General features: G+C 51.7%; 1 long non-coding RNA gene across 1 annotated transcript; it reads right to left on the bottom strand.

The window, feature by feature from the left end:
* On the bottom strand, nt 974-19,260 carry LOC110259939. Its single transcript, XR_002342439.1, has 5 exons — nt 19,147-19,260; nt 16,933-17,028; nt 4,644-4,747; nt 4,479-4,519; nt 974-3,279 (listed from the first exon to the last, which is right to left on the bottom strand). It is a non-coding gene; the product is annotated as an uncharacterized LOC110259939 (long non-coding RNA).

Genomic DNA, 21,057 nt, shown 5'->3' with positions numbered 1-21,057 from the left:
TGTTATGTACATACATACGTTTGTCTTTATATTATGTGTATTTATGTAAATATCTATATTTAGCAAGTATTGGTGAGGATTTGGAGAAGCTGAAACTCTTGGGCAGCCTTGCACGGAGGTGTGGAAAATGTGCCATCAGTGTGGAAAACGGTACAGCGTTTCCTTAAAACACTCAGCACAGAATTATCGCGTAATCCAGATTCCACTTCCGTATCCATCATACCCCAAAGAAGTCAAAGCAGAGATCAAACAGGTATTGGAACACCCACGTTCATGCCGGCTTTATTCACAGCAGCCAAAAGGTGGAGGCAACCGAAGGGTCCATCAGCAAACAGATCAGTGGATAAATCATCGAATGAGGTTGACAATTCAATGCAATATTATTCAGTCTTAAGAGGGGAGGAAATGCTGACCCGCGCTACCCACGGCTGAACCTCAATGACATTACACGAAATGCAATGAGCCAGAAGCGAAAGGACAAATACTGTAAGATTCCATTCATGTGAGTTATAGGAACATCAAATTCATAGAGAAAAGAGTCTAGTGGTTACCAGGGGCTGGGAGGAAGGGACAATGAGAGGTTAGTGTTTAATAGAGAAAGAATTTCAGTTTGGGACGATTAAAAAGTTCAGGAATGATGACGATGAAATGAAAACACTTATCAGCACACAGACTTGCATGCAAACGCTCGGCAGCCGCAAGTTGGAAACAGTTTAAAGGTCCATCAACTGGATAAAATGGGGCATATCCATCCAGTAGAATATAACTCGGCAATAAAAGGAAATGAACTGGAATTCCTGTTGTGGCTCAACGGCTTAAGAACCCGACATTGTCTCTCTGAGGAGGTGGGTTCGATCCCCGGCCCTACTCGGGGGCTAAGGATCCTATGTTGCTGCAAGCTGCAGTGTAGGTCACAGATGCAGCTCCCATCCTGCGTTGCTGTGGTTGTGGTGTATGTAGGCCAGCAGCAGTAGCAGCTCTAATTCGACCTCTAGCCTGGGAACTTCCCTATCTTGCAAGTGTGGCCTTAAAAAGAAAAAAAATGAAACAAAAAGTGGATGAGCTACAGATACATGCTATGACACCACTGAAACAAAAACACTGTGCTAAGTTAAAGAAGACAGATGCGATGTAGGGTCCAAGGGAGGGTCTCTGGACTGGGAAACACCAAACAGTAGGGCCAAGCTCTCACACTGAAAAAAGAAGGATTAAATAAAAGGTCATAACATGAATGCAGAGGTGCCTTGCAGCCTTTCCCCTCCTTGGACCCCATGACCGTGGCAGTGAGGATTAGCCACTCCAGGCAGGAACGTGGGAAAGTCTTCTCCGGGAATCCAACCAGCCCAAGGTACAGACCAAAAGATGTTCACAGCTGGGATCCTGCTTGCAATATTTCCAGCCAGATCGACAACAGCGAATGCGGCAAGGCTTAGCCCTCACCACAGCGCTGCTGCCACCTGAGAGTGGTTCGCCAAGGACAATCAGACCTTCCGGAACAAGCATCTTAGAAGTGTATCACCCCCAAAGGAAAATCAAGCAAATAAACCAATGAAAAGGAGTAAACTGGAGGGAAAATGGACCACACCAGGAGAAGGTAACATAGACTGAATAAAAAGAATGGACTGCATTTTAAAAAGATACATTCGAGGCACACAAAAAGCACCCTGGGAAACTAAAAATGTGATATCATAAAAGAATAATTTTAAATGGAAAGTGTGGGGGAGGAAAAAAGAGTGAAAAAAGAAAGGGAAGGAAGGAGAGAAGAGAAGAAATAAGGAAGGGAGGGGGAGAGAGAGAGGGAGGAAGGAAGGTAGGAAAGAAAAGAGAAAATTCAGGAAAATGAGAGGACTTGCATAGAAGGTCCAACACACAACTAATCAGAGCCCCAGAAGAGAGAAAGTGGCAGAGGGGAGATCATCTAAGAAATAATTCAAGAAACTTTCCCAGACTAGACAGATGAATTTCCAGATGAGAGGTGCCCCACCAGTGCCAAGCCCACTCCCAACACTTGAAGGGTCTGGACAGGAGGATAAATGGACATATGTCATATATCTAAATTTTTTAAAGTTCTAAATGAAGCTAACAAACAAAGTAATAAGTGAAATATGCTCTCTCCTACCTTGACAGATACACCTGCAGAACTACCTGGAAGGCCAGGTTCTGATAGAGAATCCTCGGGCTCTCTGATGCTCTGCTTCAGAATGCGGAGGCATGGGGAGTTCTGGCCCTGGTGACATCCTTTCTCTTCTTCTCCCAGCTCCTGGATCCATCCCACATCACGAGGGGCCTCACGTGCATGCCCATGGGCAGGCCAATTTCCATCCTCACCTCCCACAAAAAGCTGCATCTTGGCAGCTCCATAAACACGGGAAAAGCAAAACAGATTCGCAGGCACCCAGTCTGGCTGGAGAAGACAGAGGCCCCTAGGGGAGACCTCTTGAAGATGAAAGTGGCTTAAAATTCTGTTTGAACATCTTGGGCGAGAGTTTACGGTTGCCTGATTGATAAGACCAAAGAAAACAAAGCCCAAACCAAACCAAACCATAAACAACTAGACAATGAATAATTTCCTGGCAAACAAAATGTTGACTCGGGGGAAAAAAAAGTAATCACAGCATCTATGTAGTTCAGAGGTTCGGACAGCGTGCTGCAAAGTCATGACAACATAAAACCCAAACAGAAAGAACGAAGGCAGGACGGGAGGGAAGGAGGAAGCAAAACCCCATAAATCTCCTTTGGGAGGATAAAGGCAGAGAAGAGATGCGTGAGTGAGCGTTGGTGTTGGAGAAGGTGGTTACTGAAATGCTTGTCTTTCACAAGAGGAAACATCTCGAAAAGCAAAGAGCAGGAGCACAAGCGTGCAGTTGAGAGATGGAGGTGAACGGTGGGGGGCCATCAGCTAAAAGCGAGGTGCGTGGGCAGGGATTGATCTTATTGATAACGAGACTTACAGAATTCCCTTGTCTTTACATTTAGGTATTCCTCGACAAAAATAAACATTTATGACCCCTAGCCTGGGAACCTCCATATGCCGTGGGTGCTGCCCTAAAAAACACACAGAAAAAAATTTTTTAACTTTAATTTCAAGAGGAAAATGTTTAGAAAATGGACACCTTTTCTCCTCCCTCCCCTCACCCTGCACGGACGGAATCAATTTCATCTCCAGCCCTACAGCGTCCTTCAGGGACTCCATCTCCAATCTGACACTTGGAGTAGCCTCTGGAGTCTGTCTCACTGTATTCACTCCAGGTCATCCTGTGCAGTGCTTCCAGAAAGATCCTTCAAACAAAAAAGAAATGAATTAAAATTAAGGGTTTAACTATATGGAAAAAGAATCTGAAAAAGAATGGAGGTATTTACATGTATATGTGATCTACTTCGCTCTACGCCTGAAAAGAACACGCCATTGTAAATCAACCGACTCCGATCGAAAATAAATATTTTGGAGCTCCTGTTGTGGCTCAGCGGGTTAAGAACCCGACTAGTATCCATGAGGACGAGGCTTTGATCCCTGGCCTTGCTCAGTGGGTTGAGGATCTGGCATCACCGCAAGCCGCAGCATAGGTCACAAATGCAGCTCAGATCCGGTGTTGCTATGACTGGTATAGGCCTGCAGCTGCAGATCTGATGTGACCCCTAGTCTGGGAACTTCCATATGTTGCAGATGTGGCCCTAAAAAGAAAAAGAAATAAAAAACAATAAAAAACAGAGTTTCCATTGTGGCTCAGCAGGTTAAGAACCTGACAAGTATCCATGAGGATTCAGGTTTGATCCCTGGCCTCACTCAGTGGGTTAAGGATCCAGCAGTGCCGTGAGCTGCGGTAAAGGCTGCAGACATGTCTTGCATCCTGAGTTGCTGTGGCTGTGGCTGTGGCCGTGGAGGGCAGCTGCAGCTCCCATTCCACCTCCAGCCTGGGAAATTCCATGTGCTGCAAGTGTGGCCCTTAAAAAAAAAAAAAAAAAAAAAAAAAAAAAGCAAAAAAATGCCCCAATAAAAATAAGTAAGGGTTTAAACATCCTTCAGGTTCTTCTAGTTGCCCACCGGACAAGATCTAAAATCGGAAGCACGTGGAGTTCCCTGGTGGCTCAGTGGGATAAGAATCCGGTGTTGTAACTTCTGTTGTGGATATCTGCCTGCTGTGGGCCAAAATACAACAATAATAAAATCAAATCGGAAGCACAGAACATGAGGCCTGTCTGTCTTCCTGCATCCCTGAAACCATTCCCGGGTCTAAAAGCATCGGTCACATCAACCCGCCTGCAACCCCATCTGGCATCTCCCCAGACCTCACGCTCCTTCCCCCAATTCCTTCTGCTGCAGTGCCATTCCCCTCCCTGCCTGCCCACCTCCTCTTTGCTCTCCCTCGAAAGTCTAAGGTGGAAGCCCCAGAAAAAGCCTTCTTGAGTTTCCAGGGGGCTTGTACCCTCCTTGAACCCATCCCTGCTGTCAGGGGATGAGCTTCATCTGATGCACTTACTCAGCCTCTTCTGAGCTGAGATGGGGTGTGTGGGGGGGAACCTGCAAAGGAAAGTCGGGGAACGGTGAGCAGAGAAGAGCAAAGGAACCCACGTTCAGCCACAAAGTTCCCATCGACCCCTTCCTGGATGCCCAGCAGCCACCCATGCCCTATCTCCTTACCCACCCTCTTGCCTTGCTGACAGCTCCAAAGATGCACTCGCCAGTACAGAACCCCCTCATCCATGGTTTTATTCTTCTTGGTTCTAGTTACTCTTGGTCAACCGTGGCCTAAAAACGTGAAATGGAAAATTTCAGGAATATAGACTTCAAACGTGTTTAGAGTTCCCACTGTGGCTCAGTGGGTTATGAATCTGAGCAGTATCCATGAGGATGTGGGTTTGATCCCTGGCCTCGCTCAGTGGCTTAAGGATCCAGCGTTGCCGTGAGCTGCGGCGTAGGTCGGCAGCTGTGGCTCCATTTGACCCCTAGTCTGGGAACTTCCGTGTACCACGGGTGTGGCCCTAAAAAGCAAGAAATAAAAAACAAAAAAAAAGTAAATTGCATGTGTGCTGTCCTGTATAGCAAGATGAAATCTCGTGCTGCCCCCTCCATCCGGTCTGGGACCCAGACCATCCCTTCGTCCAGAGGGTCCTGCCCACCGTCACTCAGCAGCAGTCCTGATGGTCAGATCCGCTATTGCCGTATCCCAGTGCCTGTGTTTAAGGGACCCTTATTTTCCTCACTCACGGCCCCAAAGTGTGAGAAGAATGATGCTGGCCATTCAGACTGACAAAGAGAGGCCAGTAAGTGCTTCCTTTAAGGGAAAAGGTGAACGATCTTGACTTAATAAGAGACCAACAACAACAAAAAAAAATCATGAGCTGAGATTGCTAGGATCCATGGTAAGAACGAATCTTCTGTCCATGAAACTGTGAAGAAGGAAAAGGGACACTTGTGGCAGTTACAGCAGCAGTTATAGCCACAGTGCGCGCTAAGTGCTGAGTTAAGGGGGGAGACGCAGGCGTTCCCATCGTGGCTCGGCGATTAGCGAGCCTGACTGGCATCCACGAGGACACAGGTTCGACCTCCGGCCTCGCTCAGTGGGTTAAGGGTCCGGCATTGCCCTGACCTGTGGTGTAGGTCGCAGATGCGGCTTAGATCCCGAGTTGCTGTGGCTATGGTATAGGCTGGCGGCTACAGCTCCAATTGGACCCTACCCTGGGAACCTCCATATCAGGGCTGTAGGTGCAGCCCTAAAAAACAAAACAAAACAAAAGACAGAAGAGGCATAGATTTGTATAATAAGATGTTTTGAGAGAGAGAGAGACCACATGCACATAACTCTTATTAGAGTATATTGGGGTGTGTTTTTTTTTTCTTTTTATTTAGGGCTGTACCCATGGCATATGGAGGTTCCCTGGCTAGGGGTAGAGTCGGAGCAATAGCCCCTACCCTACGCCACAGCCACAGCAATGCCAGATTCGAGCTGCACCTTGACCTACACCACGGCTCATGGCCACGCCGGATCCTTAACCCAATGAGTGAGGCCAGGGAGCGAACCCTTGTCTTCATGGATACTAATTAATACTAATTAATGGTACTTAATCTGCTGAGCCACAACAGGAACCCTGACAGTGTCTTGTTTTAATGGTCCTCTTTTGTTATTAGTTATTGTTCATCTCTTACTGAGCCCAATTCGTAAATCAAACTTTACCGTGGGCGTGTATGTATGGGAATAACGGTGCTTACAGGGTCCAGAACTATCTGTGGTTTCAGGCGTCCACGGGGGTTTTGAATAAGGGAGGGGGCTGCTGGGTACATGAGACGCCTTTTTTCTCTCCCGACAGGGAAACGATGCAGAGTGGCGGCCTTGGCAGTTTTCTGTCCAAGACACTAGTCTCTGGGTGGCGTGCTGTCCTCTCTGCTGGGCCTGCCACATGGGTCCTTGTGGTCTGGTCGCTGCGACTGACCACATGCACAGGGTCTTTTAGAAAGAGCTCTGTAAGACCCCCCCTCCCAAATAACTCACTTGGAGAGGGGAGACTGGGAGAGCCCAGTCCCTGGCACTGGCGCACACATGCTGATGTCCAGAACGGCAGCAAGTCCTGGCCCTGACGGCACCACAAGCCCCTGGTCGGTCGTCTGGTCTCCCCAACCCCCACTCTGGCCTGTGTTCTGTCACCCTGGTTGTGTGTCCTCCGTGGAAACGTCGGAGCTGGGTATGGGGAGAATACACCCTCACAGGCCACTTGGTACTGGCATGGAGAGGGCACAGAATACGAGGCATCACTCTCTTTTGCCAGATGTAGGGTTTTTTGAGCAACACAGACGCTGAAGGCTGAGCTCAGCCTTCTGTCTCCTTGCTTCCCGCCACTTCCACAGGCTGGGGCGACGGAGCCAGGGACCCGGTCACGTCGGGGTCCCTGGATATGAGAGGGGGCCTGAGAATTTCACTTTCCCAGCAACAGGCCTCCCAGCCAGGCCTCGGCCCCAGAAGCTGGGACATGCTGCCATCTCAGCCACCGTGCACAGCGGCCACTGCTCCACCGCTCGCAGCTGGGTTTCTGTGCTGGGAACATGAACACACTTTCAGAGGTGGTGGCACTACCTGTGCCCGCAGGCTGCACACCAGCCCCTCTTTACACAAGGAAAGAGAGGCCTTACGCAGCCCCAGGCCGAGATGGAACCATGAACCAAAGCCTGAGCTTCCTCGTCCTGTGCCTGCATCAAACACTAACGTGAAACAAGGACTAAACATGAACAAGTTCATGCATCATTTGCATAGTTTTAGAAAAGTGAATTTTTTAAAAATCATGACCACAAACAACTCATACAGCTCAAAAACAAAATAACAAATAACCCGACTGAAAAATCGGCAGAAGACCTAAACAGATATCTCTCCCAAGCAGATGCCAGTAGGCACATGAAAAAATGCTCAGCAAATGCAAATCAAAAGTACGATGAGGTACCACCTCACACCAGTCAGAAGGGCCATCAGTGATAGGTCTACAAATAACAAATGCTGGAAGGGGTGTGGAGAAAAGGGAACCCTCCTGCATTGTTGGTGGGAATGTAAACTGGTACAACCACTATGGAAAACAGTATGGAGGTTCCTCAGAAAACTGGATATAGAACCACCATATGATCCAACAATCCCGCTCCGGAGCATATACACAGACAAAACTCTAATTCAAAAAGATCCACGCACCCCTATGTTCATTGCAGCATGACTCACAATAGCCAAGACATGGAAGCAACCTAAATGTCCATCATCAGATGAATGGATTAAGATGTGGTAAGGAGTTCCTGTCATGGCTCAGTGGTTAAGGATATACATTCTTTTTTTTTTTTTTTTTTTTTTTTTTTTTTTTTGCTATTTCTTTGGGCCGCTTCCGCGGCATATGGAGGTTCCCAGGCTAGGGGTCAAATCGGAGCTGCAGCCACCGCCTACACCAGAGCCACAGCAACGCAGGATCCGAGCCGCCTCCAAAACCTACACCACAGCTCACGGCAACGCCAGATCGTTAACCCACTGAGCAAGGGCAGGGACCGAACCCGCAACCTCATGGTTCCTAGTCGGATTCGTTAACCACTGCACCACAACGGGAACTCTGGATATACATTCTTTTTCTTAGATTAACTTAACTTCCTGGCCTCGCCCAGTGGGCTAAGAATCCGGCATTGCTGTGAGCTGCAGTGTAGGTCGCAGACGTGGCTCGGATCTGGCGTTGCTGTGGCTCTGGTGTAGGCCGGCAGCAACAGCTCCGATTAGACCCCTAGCCTGGGAACTTCCATATGCCATGGGTGTGGCCCTAAAAAGACAAAAAAAAAAAAAAATGTGGTACATATATACAATGGAATACCACTTAGCCATAAAAAGAACAATAATGCCATTTGCAGCAGCATGGATTCAACTAGAGATTCTCATACTAAGTGAAGTAAGCCAGAAAGAGAAAGACAAATACATATGACATCACTTGTATCCGCAATCTAAAATAGGGCACAAATGAACCTACCTACAAAACAGAAACAGACTCACAGACATGGGGAGCAGATTTGTAGTTGCCAAGGGGGAGGGGGAGGGAGTGGGATGGACCGGGAGTTTGGGGTTGGTAGATGCAAACTATTCCATTTAGAATGGATAAGCAATGGGGTTCTACTGTACAGCATAGGGGACTATACCCCATCTTGAAGGAAAATAATATAAAAAAAGAATGTATATATATATATATATATCTATTATGAATGGGTCACTTGGCTGTACAGCAGAGATTGGCACATCATTGTAAATCAACTATACACTAATTAAAAAAATGATGTAAAAAAATCATTAAAAAGACTCAGTGACCAAAGGAACAATTGTTTCTTTATTTTTCTCTCTCTCTCTCTCTCTCTTTTTTTTTTTTTGCTTTTTTTAGGGCCACACCTGTGGCATATGGAGGTTCCCAGGCTAGGGATCTAATTGGAGCTACAGCTTGCAGCCTACACCACAGCCACAGAAACACCGGATCGGAGCCATGTCTGTGACCTACACCATAGCTCACGGCAACAAAAAAACAAAACAAAAAAAAAAACCAAAACAGATAAGCAGTGAGGTCCTGCTGTATAGCCCAGGGAACTATACCCAATCACTTGCAATGGAACATGATAGAAGATAATGTGAGAAAAAGAACGTATATCTATGTATAACTGGGTCAATTTGCTGTACAGCGGGAATTGACAGAACACTGTAAATCAACTATAATAGAAAAAAATTTTTTTAATAAAAAGATAAAACCTACTGAACATCATCAGCTTTAACGAAGGCCCCGGGAGTCGCCCGGGCGTCCCGGGAGATGAGACGCCAGGGTAGGGTGGGCCCTGTGGAGCCACCACTGGGACTCTGGCAGGTCCCGTGGAACCACGGGTGGGAGCCCAGGGGACAGGGCTTTCTCCCATCCGATGCCGAGAGCAGATGGCCAGATGAGACAACACACAATGGAGACCACAGGCACAGGGATGCTGAGCTGTGAACTAACACACTGGCAACACAATCCTGCTGACATGTACTTGGTGCCATGCGTCACCCTGGTTGGGTAACACGCCGTATGGCATTCCTGGCAAGCGTGTGTAATTGGCAATATTGCATGGCCAACTGGGGGGTGGGGGGGCAGGAATCTGAGAGGAGTCTCCGAAGTCCCATGGCTACAAGCCAGCGTGCCTCAGGCCTCAGCATGCCCACGCCCTGCAGGGAATGCCCACAAACCAGGGGATCCCGAAGCCACGTGCTGACAGTTGGGCCTGGCTCCCTGGGCTGGGATGGGCACCGGGTGGCAGCTGAGGTCCAGGCTGCATTAGGGTCGGGGCGAGGCAGCAACCCCCAACGTAGGGGAGCCCTCTGCCCATTGCTGACTTACATGTGATCAGGGTGGCAGGGGTACTTCAACGACATCCCCCCACACCCCCTTCCCCATGGGGCCGAAGGATCTAATCCCCTCACTGCTGGAAACGCTCTGGGAATGCCCTTGACTGAGGAGACTTGTCTCATCCAAGATCCCGTGTCCCTGCTGGGGGTCCGCATCCCAGCTGATGGACGCAAGGGCCGAAGGCTCGGTGCTCACCCCAACCCCACCTGCAGGGCCACCCGCCTCCCCCACTGACCCCTCCTGCACCCTCGCTCCCCCAACAGGAGCAGCCCTGAGAAACCGCCCATGTGCTCACCTCCCTCTCAGAGCCGGCTGCCCAGGAAGGCAGCCTCCAACAGCAGCCCTGGGATTAGTATCCTGGGATTAGTATCCCGGGGCTGCTGTGACAAATTTCCCCAGACTGAGTGGCTTAAAACAACAGAAATTGACTCTCATAATCTGGAGGCCAGAAGTCTAAAATCTCAGTGCTGCAGGGCTGTGCTCCCTCCAGAGGCTAATGGGGAGGGTCCTTCCTGCCTCTCAGCTTCTGGTGGCTCCAGGTGTCCCTTGGCTTGAGGCCACATCACCCCACCTCCACCTGCAGCATCACGACTTCACCCAGCCATCCCCTTGTGTGTCTCAAATCTCCTTTCCTTTCTTGTTGGTTGGGTTCACAGCCAATCATCCAGCACAATAGCACCTCAAGATATTTGCCTCCGGGACACTTGCGGGGATCCTTACGCTCTGAGATGCTGGGTGGGCATATCTTTGGGGGGGCCCCAGGGGAGCCCACTGTGAGCAGCCAGGCTTCCATTCTATGACAACAGTAAGAGCAAACTCCCGGGAAGGCAGTGGTCTCTGCTGTTTGTCTCTGGGGCTCTAGGGGCCCTTCAGAAGGGGGACACCATGATCTGATCTGTCACTGCTCTGTAAAGGTGGCCGTGGGGGACACAGACCCATCCCCCTGCCAGCACCCCGGCAGCTGCAGCCACTGGGAGAGTGGCCCTCACCTGCCGCTAGCACTTCCCCGAGGTGACCCTGGGGATGCCAGCCGCAGTCAGAGAAGAAGAAGCCATAGGACAGTCTGGGGCATCTTTCAAAACCTCCCACTGAGGATACGGAATAATCATCTTCCTGGCACCCTTTCCTGGTGGAAGCTCAAAATGCTTCCAGGACCAAGTGGTCCTCAGGGACCCTCCCAGGGAACGTGGCCCTGAGGTTTCCAGCTGAGACCCGGTGCCAGGCCACCCTGGGCTCTGTGCCAATCCCACCACCTCTCACAAAGCAGGGAACATGATTTTAAAGGAATGGTCAGGCTCATCCGTCGCAGTCTTCTTCCTTGTCAACCTGCGTCCTGACATCCCAGAACTGGGCCTCCTCTGGGCCAGTATTTGGGTTCTGGTTATTCAGCTCTGCTCCAGGGACCCCAAGATGCTCTGAGGGCCAAGAGCCACAGTGGGAATCAACCCAGGGACCTCTGACCCTGCTCCCTCCAGGGAAGCCAGACAATCTACACAGAAAAAGACACTGCAATTCTATTAAAAAAAAAAATCTTAGTATGTTACACAATCCAATATCAGACAGGCTGCTTTAAGAGACCGCACTACCAGAAATAAGAAAATCATAGGTCAGAAGGCTACTGGACAGGAGCTGTGGAGGAATTTAAGCACTGAATGGATAAACAGAGTCAGATCTTATGTTACGCATCCAGCCACACTGAACACAGTCTGAGGTCAGACATTTGAAAATATCAGCTTCCAGAATCTCACACGTTCAAATTCCGGTATTTTGAAAAGTCTCGTGTGGCCCAGGACTCTGGCCACTGGAAGTGAGACACTAGGATCTCAAAAGGTGGTAACTGAGGGGGAGAAGCCCTCATCGAGGACGCAGGGTGACTGCCGAGCCCGAGGTGTGATCTGGCCCGTGGGGCACAGGGACACTAACAGTGGCTCCTCAGGGAACCTTCGTCCTTGGAGGTGCGGGGACGTGAGGTCGGCTGCATGCTGCTCTCCCCTCCCCCATGATGCTGCGGGAACAGGGTGGGGGGCGGGAGACTCATGGGCTGAGTCTGAGCCCCAGTCTGGGACTTGCGACGCCTCTCCTGTGGGGCGAGGCCACTCTTGCCACGACCTCCCAGGGTGGGTCTCGAGTCCAGGTGAGGAGATGCAGATGGGTGGGGGGAACCCAGGCAGGGCTGGGTGGCTCATTCTGGGGCTTTGCGGCCCACCAGCAGGTGACTTGGGGTCAGGTGGGTTCCCTGTGCATTAGAGGAGCTTCTTAGACAGCGGCGGCGGCGGCGGGACCTTGACCGTGACTGTGGACAGCAGGTAGCCCAGTGCTGGCTCCCAGTGTAGCCACATGCAAATCCCCCTCCCTGAGGCGCCGGCACCGAGGGAAAAGACGTGAACTGCCTTCATGTCCTGGTGTGGGTGGCCAAGGGTGGCTGCAAGGTGCCCGGTGGAGGGGGGGGCTTCACCATCACCTCACTGCATTTATGTTTTACTCACTTTGAGGCACACGGGGGTTAGTAAGTTGCTTAAGACCAGTCCCAGCTAAAGCCACCAGTCCTGTCTGCTCAAGGTTCTAAATAAGGGCTCAGTCACATCTGCTGCACGTGACTCATGCCACAGAGAAGCTCTTAAAACGCTATTTACCTGGTCTGGGGCTTCCACCCAGCCCTGCACAGATGCGCGGGCTGATCCATCTTGGAGACGAATGGTGAGCGCTTGGTGGCACATGGCAGCCGACCCGGGGTTCCGACGTCTCCCTCCTTTACGGCGGCACAAGCCTCAGCACCCCACGGCCGGGCTGGAGCACGGCTTTGCAGGGTTAGGGTGGGAGCTGAGCTGCACTCTTTCTTATTGCAAGGGGGCAGGGTGGAGGCGGCGTTGTAGACAGGGGTTAGTCACCCCGAGACTTGACCTCTCTGTAGGAGGTGGAGCTGGGACCAGGGTCGGGAACTTGTGTGTCCCCAGGCGCCCTCTCCAGCTCCCTGGAGGCCTCCACTTTCCCTCACGTCCTTCTGTGCCTTTTGCCACTTTTCGCCAGCGTCCCCACCCCCACATCCAGCCATGAACTTCGAAGGGTGACTTTGTCCCCTCAGGACGGTGCCAACGAGCGCGCAGGTAAACCATGACACAATGCTCTCCCACAGGTGGCAGCAGGCTCTGCCCACTTGGCTGGTGACAGGATCCCTAGAAGGTAGATGTTTCCGAGCAAATACACACGCCCGGCCATCGGCCATTGGGAGGGAGGTGAGGTCTGACATGGGCCGACCCCGATTTCTCCCGACCCGCAGAAGTTCTTGCTTTGCCCCCAGACAGGGCCCCAGCTGCTTCCCTCAGGGTCCGGACTCTGCAGGAGTCGGACCTCAGAGGCAAACTGAAGGCCAAGCGGATGGGCCCCCAGGAGCCCGTGATAGACAGCAGGCCAGCCCCATAAATGAGACACCCCCGCGGCCAGGAGCACGTCGCCAAATGCGCGCAGTGGGGCCACAGCCCTGCGTGGGGATGATGAACTCCGACAGCTGGTGCCTCCGAGGGCTGACCATATGCAGAGGCTGGGCCCAGCACTTGTTACATCATCCGCCTTAAGCGGGCCTGGGAAGTCAAGGCTGGTCCATAGTTCCCATGTCACAAACAGTCACAAAAGCTTGGAGACAACCTCAAGGGCAGGCCAAGCCGTCACAGAAGTCAGAGCATCGGGTCCGCTCACGACAGAGGCAGGTCCCTGGGACATGGATTCCTTGTAATGTCAACCAGCCCTTAATTGAAGAGCCGGGAGTGACCGAACAAGTTCTATCACATACCATCCCGCAGCGCCCCGGGCTCTGGGAGACAAGCATCTCCTGCTGCCAATGGGGGCAGGAAGAGGAAGAGAGAGCCTCTGAACCTATGTCCTAGCCCGCCGTGCCGAACACCGAGGTCCCCAGGGTGGCCCCTCCAGGCCTTAAGTCAGCTCTGACTCAGCTGGCACACTGCTGGGCAGCCTCTGTACCTGTGTCTGTGCCTGAGTCTGGGTGGGCTCCCTGGACACAAACTCCCTGCCCCAGTGGGTCAATCTTAGCCTCGGACCTAGGCTGGGCCCACGGCTGGACTCAGGCATTTTTTGGAAATGGAAGTTTGAGCTGATGGGTCTGATCCCCCCAGAAGCTAGCTGCAAAGGCCAAGAAATTCCCTTGGCAGCATGGCACCAGAGGAAAGACTCAGGCTTTGGAGAGCTGGGTTCTAACCCCATTCTTGCCACTTCCTAGAGTGGGACATGGGGAAAGTTCATGAAAGACTCTGAACGTGGAAGGGGAGCCATGATGCCATGGGGGTGGTTTTAATATATCTGCTGGAGTTCCCTAGTGGCTCAGTGGGTTGAGGATGTGGCATTATCATTGCAGTGGCTTGGGTCACTGCTGTGGCACGGGTTCAATATCTGGCCCTGGGAAATTTCACATGTCATGGGTGCAGCCAAAAAAAAAAAAAAAAAGGTCTGCAAATACCTTGCTATTCTTCCCTTTAGGATGTGGGGTCTAGTTCCCTCCCCTCGAGTGTGGGCTGGACTAAGTGACTGGCTTCTCATGAATAAAATGAAGCAGGAGTGCCGGGGTGGGACCTCAGAGACCAGGTCATGAAAGGCACTGTGGCTTCCTGTCCCCTCTCGCTCTAGGGGAAGCCAGCTGTCATGTCATGAAGAAAGGTCAAGGTGAAGGACTGGGGTGTCCGTGCGACAGCTGTGTGAGGGCGCCATCTGTGAAGAGGACCTTCCAGACCCCGTCCAGCCTTCCGATGGTCCTGGCCGACAGCTCGACCCCAGCCTCACGAGACACCCTGAGCCAGAACCACCTAGTGCCGCTGCTCCTGAATCCCTGACTCAAGCAAGTGGTGAGATAATCCCCATTTGATGCCTTCAGTCGGTACATTGGGGATATTTTGTTACACAGCAAGAGATAACAGATATATTCACTCATCTGCAGTATCTGTCAGCATTCACTGGGATAACACACGCAAAGAGCAGAGGCTCAGTCTGTTTAGATCCTTTCCACTTGGACATCTCAGCAGCCCCCTCCCCTTGGGGCTAAGGTTTGGACCATGGGTTATGCCCACTCAGGGGCCAGCCCTCCAGCAGCTTCCTAGCTTCCTCTCTGTTCTCCCTGGCATGCCTCCTGACCATGCCCACCAGGGACACTGTCACTCTGGGGAGAGGAAGCAGCTCTCTCTTTTCTACCAAGGATTAAAGAAATTGGTTGGCATCCAGTTTAATCCAAACCCTGTGTCCATACTATGTACCAGCTTCACTTCTCAGATTCGCCTTCTGCAAGCAGCACAGCTGGCTATTCAAACTGCACATCAGCTCACACCACTTCTTGCTTAAAACCTCTGGTGGCTTCCCTTTACACTGAGAGTAAAAAAATCCCAACCCATTACCATGGCTACAAGACTCCTGGGATAGGCCCCACCCACACTGTAGGATCTATGACTGTGCTCCAGGCACCCGTCTGCCAAAAGACCCTCAGACATGCCAAACCTCCGCTTGCAGAACAGCCTTCTGCCAGACCTTCACAAGGCTGCCCTCTCCCTATTATTTTGAGCCGCACCTCACCCCAGGCCATCTCCACCATGTTATCTTATTTCATCCTTTTTATCACCAGCTAAAGTAGCCAGTTGCCTTGTCTATTGCCTGAAGCCCATGTGCTTCCGGAGAGCAGAGCTGTGCTCTGATTATTCCAGGGGCTGAAATGATCCAAGAGACACTCAGTGGATGTTTGTGGGCCAAGTGGCGGCTTGAACATCAATCAACTTCCCTTTTGAAAGTTTCAGAGCCATCTTTCTTCAGGAGGAACCCTCTGAGAAATCCTTCCACAAAGGGACTGAATCACCTACAGACTTTCTAACAGTAGGTCAAACCTGCAGCAGCAGCAACGTCCTAATCTGGGAAGGTTCTTGTTAGGGATTTTGAAATGCCAGTGTTCTGTCGGAGAGGAGGAAATCCTCTGATTTGGAGGAAGATTTGTTTCCCCCTTTTCTGGGTTTTCATGTGGGTCTGCCCAGCCAGCTGTCCCTTCCCAACAAGCAGAGGTCCAAGGACCACGTAGCTCTGGGACACACACCACTTCCCTGTTCCCCTGGAGGACAGGGACCACGCGAGGGGCCACCTGAAGAAGCCAGAATATTCTGAGGTTCTGGTCGAAGGGAGGAACCAGCGAGGGGCTGAGTGGGGCCAGGCTCAGGGAGAAGGGCCAATACAGGGCCATCCTCAGCAGGTGAGATGGCGATGGCCTCCAGAGCCAACCCACAGAGGACTCCACTTGATCTTGCTTTGGGGACAGGGGAGGGGTGAGTCACAGAAGGTCTTGACACCAACTGGTCTCCTTGCTCCTCTCTCTCTCTCTTTTTTAGGGCCACACCTGTGGCATATGGAGGTTCCCAGGCCAGGGGTGGAATCGGAACTGTGGCCGCCAGTCTACGCCACAGCCACAGCAACACCAGATCTGAGCCGCGTCTGCCACCTACACCACAGCTCATGGCCACACTGGATCCTTAACCCACTGGGCGAGGCCAGGGATCAAACCCTTGCCCTCATGGATGATAGTTGGGTTCATTAACCACTGAGCCACGACGGGAACTACTCCTTGCTTCTCTTGGCACCAACCATGAACAGAATCATCTTTCCAAATCAGATCACATCACTCACCTGCTTGAAGCTCTCACCTTGTTCCCAAGACATAGACACACCTCCACGCTGCGTCTCCATTCACCACCTCCAGCCTCTACCTCCACCACCCTTGTTCTGTTCCCAACATCGCCATCTCTGTTCCCTGAGCCGCAAGGCTGTTCCCACCATGGCATGTCCCATCATGTCCCGAAAGAGACAATGCAGGCCCTCTGCCCAGTCCAATCCCTGCCCGCTTCACCATCTCCCCCTCCTGTCCATTGGGGGGCACAGCCCTGCCAGGCCCTCAGCTCTGATGTGTGGCTTGATTACTGCAGCGAGGGTGCTGCCTATTCTCCTTGGCCCTGCACTTGAGGGAAGGTCGCCCAGGCTGTGCACTGCTGCACTGACGGGACCTTTTCCACATGGACACATCCTTCTGTGGCTCACCTTTGAGCACTTATCTTAAAGTGCATGGACGAGATCCGTGTCTCTGTAACACTGCTGGCATCACCATGAACCAACATAGCAGATGCTCGGACCACACTAAGTGAAAGAAAAAAACAGGAAGCTCTAAGAGCCAGGCCACCATCATCTCAGAAATGTGATGAAAATGACAGTTGGGGCTAGAGAGCTGTTCAGGCTGTGTCTCTTGGCAGGTGGATGAGCACAGAGAGATGCAGATGGAATGGGGTGTGGTCAGGTGTGTCCTGCTGGCCAACGTCTGAGGAAGCCACATCCTCATCCTCCCTTCACCCAGACAGCATGCAGTGGGGGCCAGGGGAAGGACACTCTAGGACTGGAAGGAGAGAAGGTCCCCATGTGGTCTGGGGATCATGGCACTCTGGTGTCCCCAGCTTAGCCCATGGGAGAAGACGAGCTGGGGAGAATGGAGGGGACGAAGGGGTCAGTAGGAAACGCTGTGAGCCATCATGCACCGAACACAGCCAGACGCACGGCTAAGCACAGGGTACCCTGTGTGTCTCTGCTTCTGGGTGTGGAGCCAGGTGGGGCCACAGCTTCAGCTAAGAGGCACGAGGTCACCACTGCTGCAGGGGGAGCTCTGGGGTCAGTCCAAGGAATCAGGACACTTGGGGCTAGCACATGGGTACCCAAGGGGACAGGTGGGCAGGACCACCCTCAGAAGGGACCTGGTTGCTGCAGGGGAACAGGGTTCTGAAGACTCCTTGGCCAGGTGTCCCCTTTACTGGCTGTTTGTAGGGAGGTCCAGGAGCCCCCAGGAGGGGATGGGGTGGCCAGGAGGCCATGGAAACATCCCAATTTTAATGCCTGGACTGGCTTTGCTAGAACATGCCAGCTGCAGCCAGACCCCACCCCTGCAGGTCAGGCCTGGCTCTTAACTGGCCACACATCTTCTCCATGTCCAGCCATGTGGGCACTCCATCAATCCATGGAAGACACTACGTTCCAGGGCCTTTGGCTCCCGGTCCCTGCTCTCCCTAGAAGTTCCATGATCCTGAGAAGCCCTCCTTATCCTTCCAAGGTCAGCTCAGCCATCCCATCCTCAGGCCTTCGCCAACCCTGAGGCTGGCCCAGGTCCCTTGGTCTCCACTGGACACTCATCCTTTCTGGACCCTGACTGTGCCGACACAGACCTTGGTTCTAAATTCCACAGGGATGAGCTTCCCACTGAACTTGGCCCAGAGGCTCAAGACCAGTACTGCTACTCACTATTCTCTCATCAATGCTGCACTCAATATGCACTGAATGGGAGTTCCTGCTGTGCCACAGTGGATTAAGGATCTAGCATTGCTGCAGTTGTGGCACAGGTTGCAGCTTCAGCTTAGATTCAATCCCTGGCCCGGGAACTTCCGTATGCTGTGGGTGAGGCCAAAAAACAAATTCGTTGACTAGATGAGCAAATGATTGAGTGAACTAAAAATGACCCCCCTCTTGTGGATCCCATCACCTCCTTCCTTGGCTATGTATTTAGGTAGTGGGTACCACTTGTGTGTTCAGGAAAACATGGCTTCTTTGAGGATGCTGGGATATTAGGGGTCCCCTCCCACTGGAGCAAAGATAGCCCATGTGGGCTGGCTGTGAGGTACACAAGATCCTGGCAGAGAATATGGGAGGCAAATCTGCAACTCTTAGGAGCCAGACCTTTGAAGTCCTGACAGAGTACAGTGGAAGGTTGTCCAGGCTGTGCACTGCTGCACTGGTGGGACCTTTTCTACACGGACACCTCCTCCCACAGCTCACGTTTGAGCACCTGTACGTGGATGAGACCCGCGTCTCTGTAATGCTACTGGCATTGCCATGGACCAAACAACCCACTATGTGGTTTCCTTCTCCATTCTGTTTGACGGTTCTACCAGGAATTTTCCCCCTCTAGAAATATTTAATCTTTCCCAACTGGCTGGAAAGGTGGTAAACAAACAAAAAGACTGATAAACAGGGATTTAATTAAAGGCACGGGCTAAATCAAAAAGCAGTGATGTTTCATCTTTCCCTGGCACCACACTGAGCAAGAGGGTGAGAGACAAGAGGGCTTCTCGTATTCGGCTCTTCTAGGAAAGTTGAGGGGAGCTATTTCCCAGGATGTACGCTCCCACTCCCGGGACCCGGCAGCACCTCTGCTTGGGGCAGAAGCACACGGGCTGCTGTTCCCTCCCCTGGACAGTCGCAATGGGTGATCCTCACCTGCCACAAACAGCCCTGGCCAGAGCCACCAGGTCCGCCTGCTGCCATCATCACACAGGAAGTCAGCCTGCTGGCTGACCCCTGCATATATATGCCTGGGGAGCAGCGCCAGAGCCCAGAGTGGAGAGGGCTGGGAGGAAGCTGGCTCCAAGAACTAGGAGAACCTGTTCTGCGGTGGGAGCAGCCATGTGGGGCAGGGAACCCTGCTCAGAGGAGAGAGTGGAGGAGGAGCCTCTGGCGGAGGATACAGATGGTCTTGGCTCCCCTGGTCCCATGACTCTCTGGCAGGGAGAATGATAAATCCATTTTATGTTAATTGGGAAACGGAGTGAGAGATGAGGTCAGTGACTCTAAGTGTTAAAGCACCACCTGTGAAAACTGCCCCTTAGTGGACAAGCTGAGAGACGATTCCAACAAGGATGGAATTCAGTGTTTGCCACTCGGAAACCTCTTTCCTTCTGCAGGATGAGCTCAGTGGGTACCCCTCCATCTGGGTGGACAAGGGTGACACAGGGAAGCTGAAAGAAGCAGAAACGGAAGGAAAGACAAAAGGGAGCTCTTCCAGAGGTCACCTGTCATCAGGGAAGGCAACTCAAAGCCACAGAGAGATCTCACGTCACACCCATGAGGGCGATCACAATAAAAGACACGGGTAATAAATGCTGGGGAGTATGTGGAGATACTGGAATCCTCATGTACTCCTGGCGGGAACGTAAAATGGTGCAGCTGTCTTGGGAAACAGTCTGGCAGTTTCTCAAAAGATGGAACATCAAGTCACCCTATGCCCCAGCAATTCCCTTCCTAGGATACACTCAAGAGAAACGAACACTTGCAGCTACACAAAAGCTTGTACAGAAATGGGCACAGCAGCCCTGGTCATAACAGTCTGTTGCAGAAACAACTCAGATGTCCACAGGCTGGAGAATGGATAAAGCCAAGGTGGTCTAACTACACAGTGGAATATTATTCAGCCATAAAAAGGAATGAAGCATGGACACAGGCTGCAACATGAAAGAATCTTGAAAACATGATGCTCAGTGAAAGATGCCAGATGTAAAGGACCACATATCGTAGGGCTCCATTCATTGCGAAACGTCCAGAACGTGCAAACCTTGGAAACAGAAAGTAGATTAGCAGCTGCCTAGAGCTGGGATTGGGGAGAGGGAGGATTAGGGAAATGGTGTTTTAAGAGGTGTGGAGTTCCTGTCGTGGCGCAGTGGTTAACAAATCCGACTAGGAACCATGAGGTTGTGGGTTCGATCCCTGCCCTTGCTCAGTGGGTTAAGGATCCGGTGTTGCCATGAGCTGTGGTGTAGGTTGCAGACGCCACTCGGATCCTGTGTTGCTGTGTCTCTGGCATAGGCTGGCAGCTACAGCTCCGACTAGACCCCTAGCCTGGGAACCTCCATATGCCGTGGGAGTGGCCCAAGAAATGGCAAAACGACAAAAAAAAAAAAAAAAAAAAGCACTAATTATCTTTCAGAGTTCCCGTCGTGGTGCAGTGGTTAACGAATCCGACTAGGAACCATGAGGTTGCGGGTTCAGTCCCTGCGCTTGCTCAGTGGGTTAATGATCCGGCGTTGCCGTGAGCTGTGGTGTAGGCTGCAGACATGGCTCGGATCCCGCGTTGCTGTGGCTCTGGCGTAGGCTGGTGGCTACAGCTCTGATTGGACCCCTAGCCTGGGAACCTCCATATGCCGCGGGAGCGGCCCAAGAAATAGCAAAAAGACAAAAAAAAAAAAAAAAAAGAGGTGTGGAGTTTCTTTGGGGGCTGGCGAAAGTGTCCTAAAGATGACTGCCCAACTCTGAATACACCAAAAGCCACTGAGCTGCACACATAAATGGGTGAATAGGACAGAATGGGAATATGTTGATAAGGCCGTTTAAAGGGAAAGGATTTGAGTGGCCGAG

This window comes from Sus scrofa, chromosome 3 (assembly GCF_000003025.6).
Source record: "Sus scrofa isolate TJ Tabasco breed Duroc chromosome 3, Sscrofa11.1, whole genome shotgun sequence".
Lineage (NCBI taxonomy): Eukaryota > Metazoa > Chordata > Mammalia > Artiodactyla > Suidae > Sus > Sus scrofa.
Note: the sequence above shows the minus strand (reverse complement) of the source record. Positions and strands in the feature narration are given on the sequence as shown.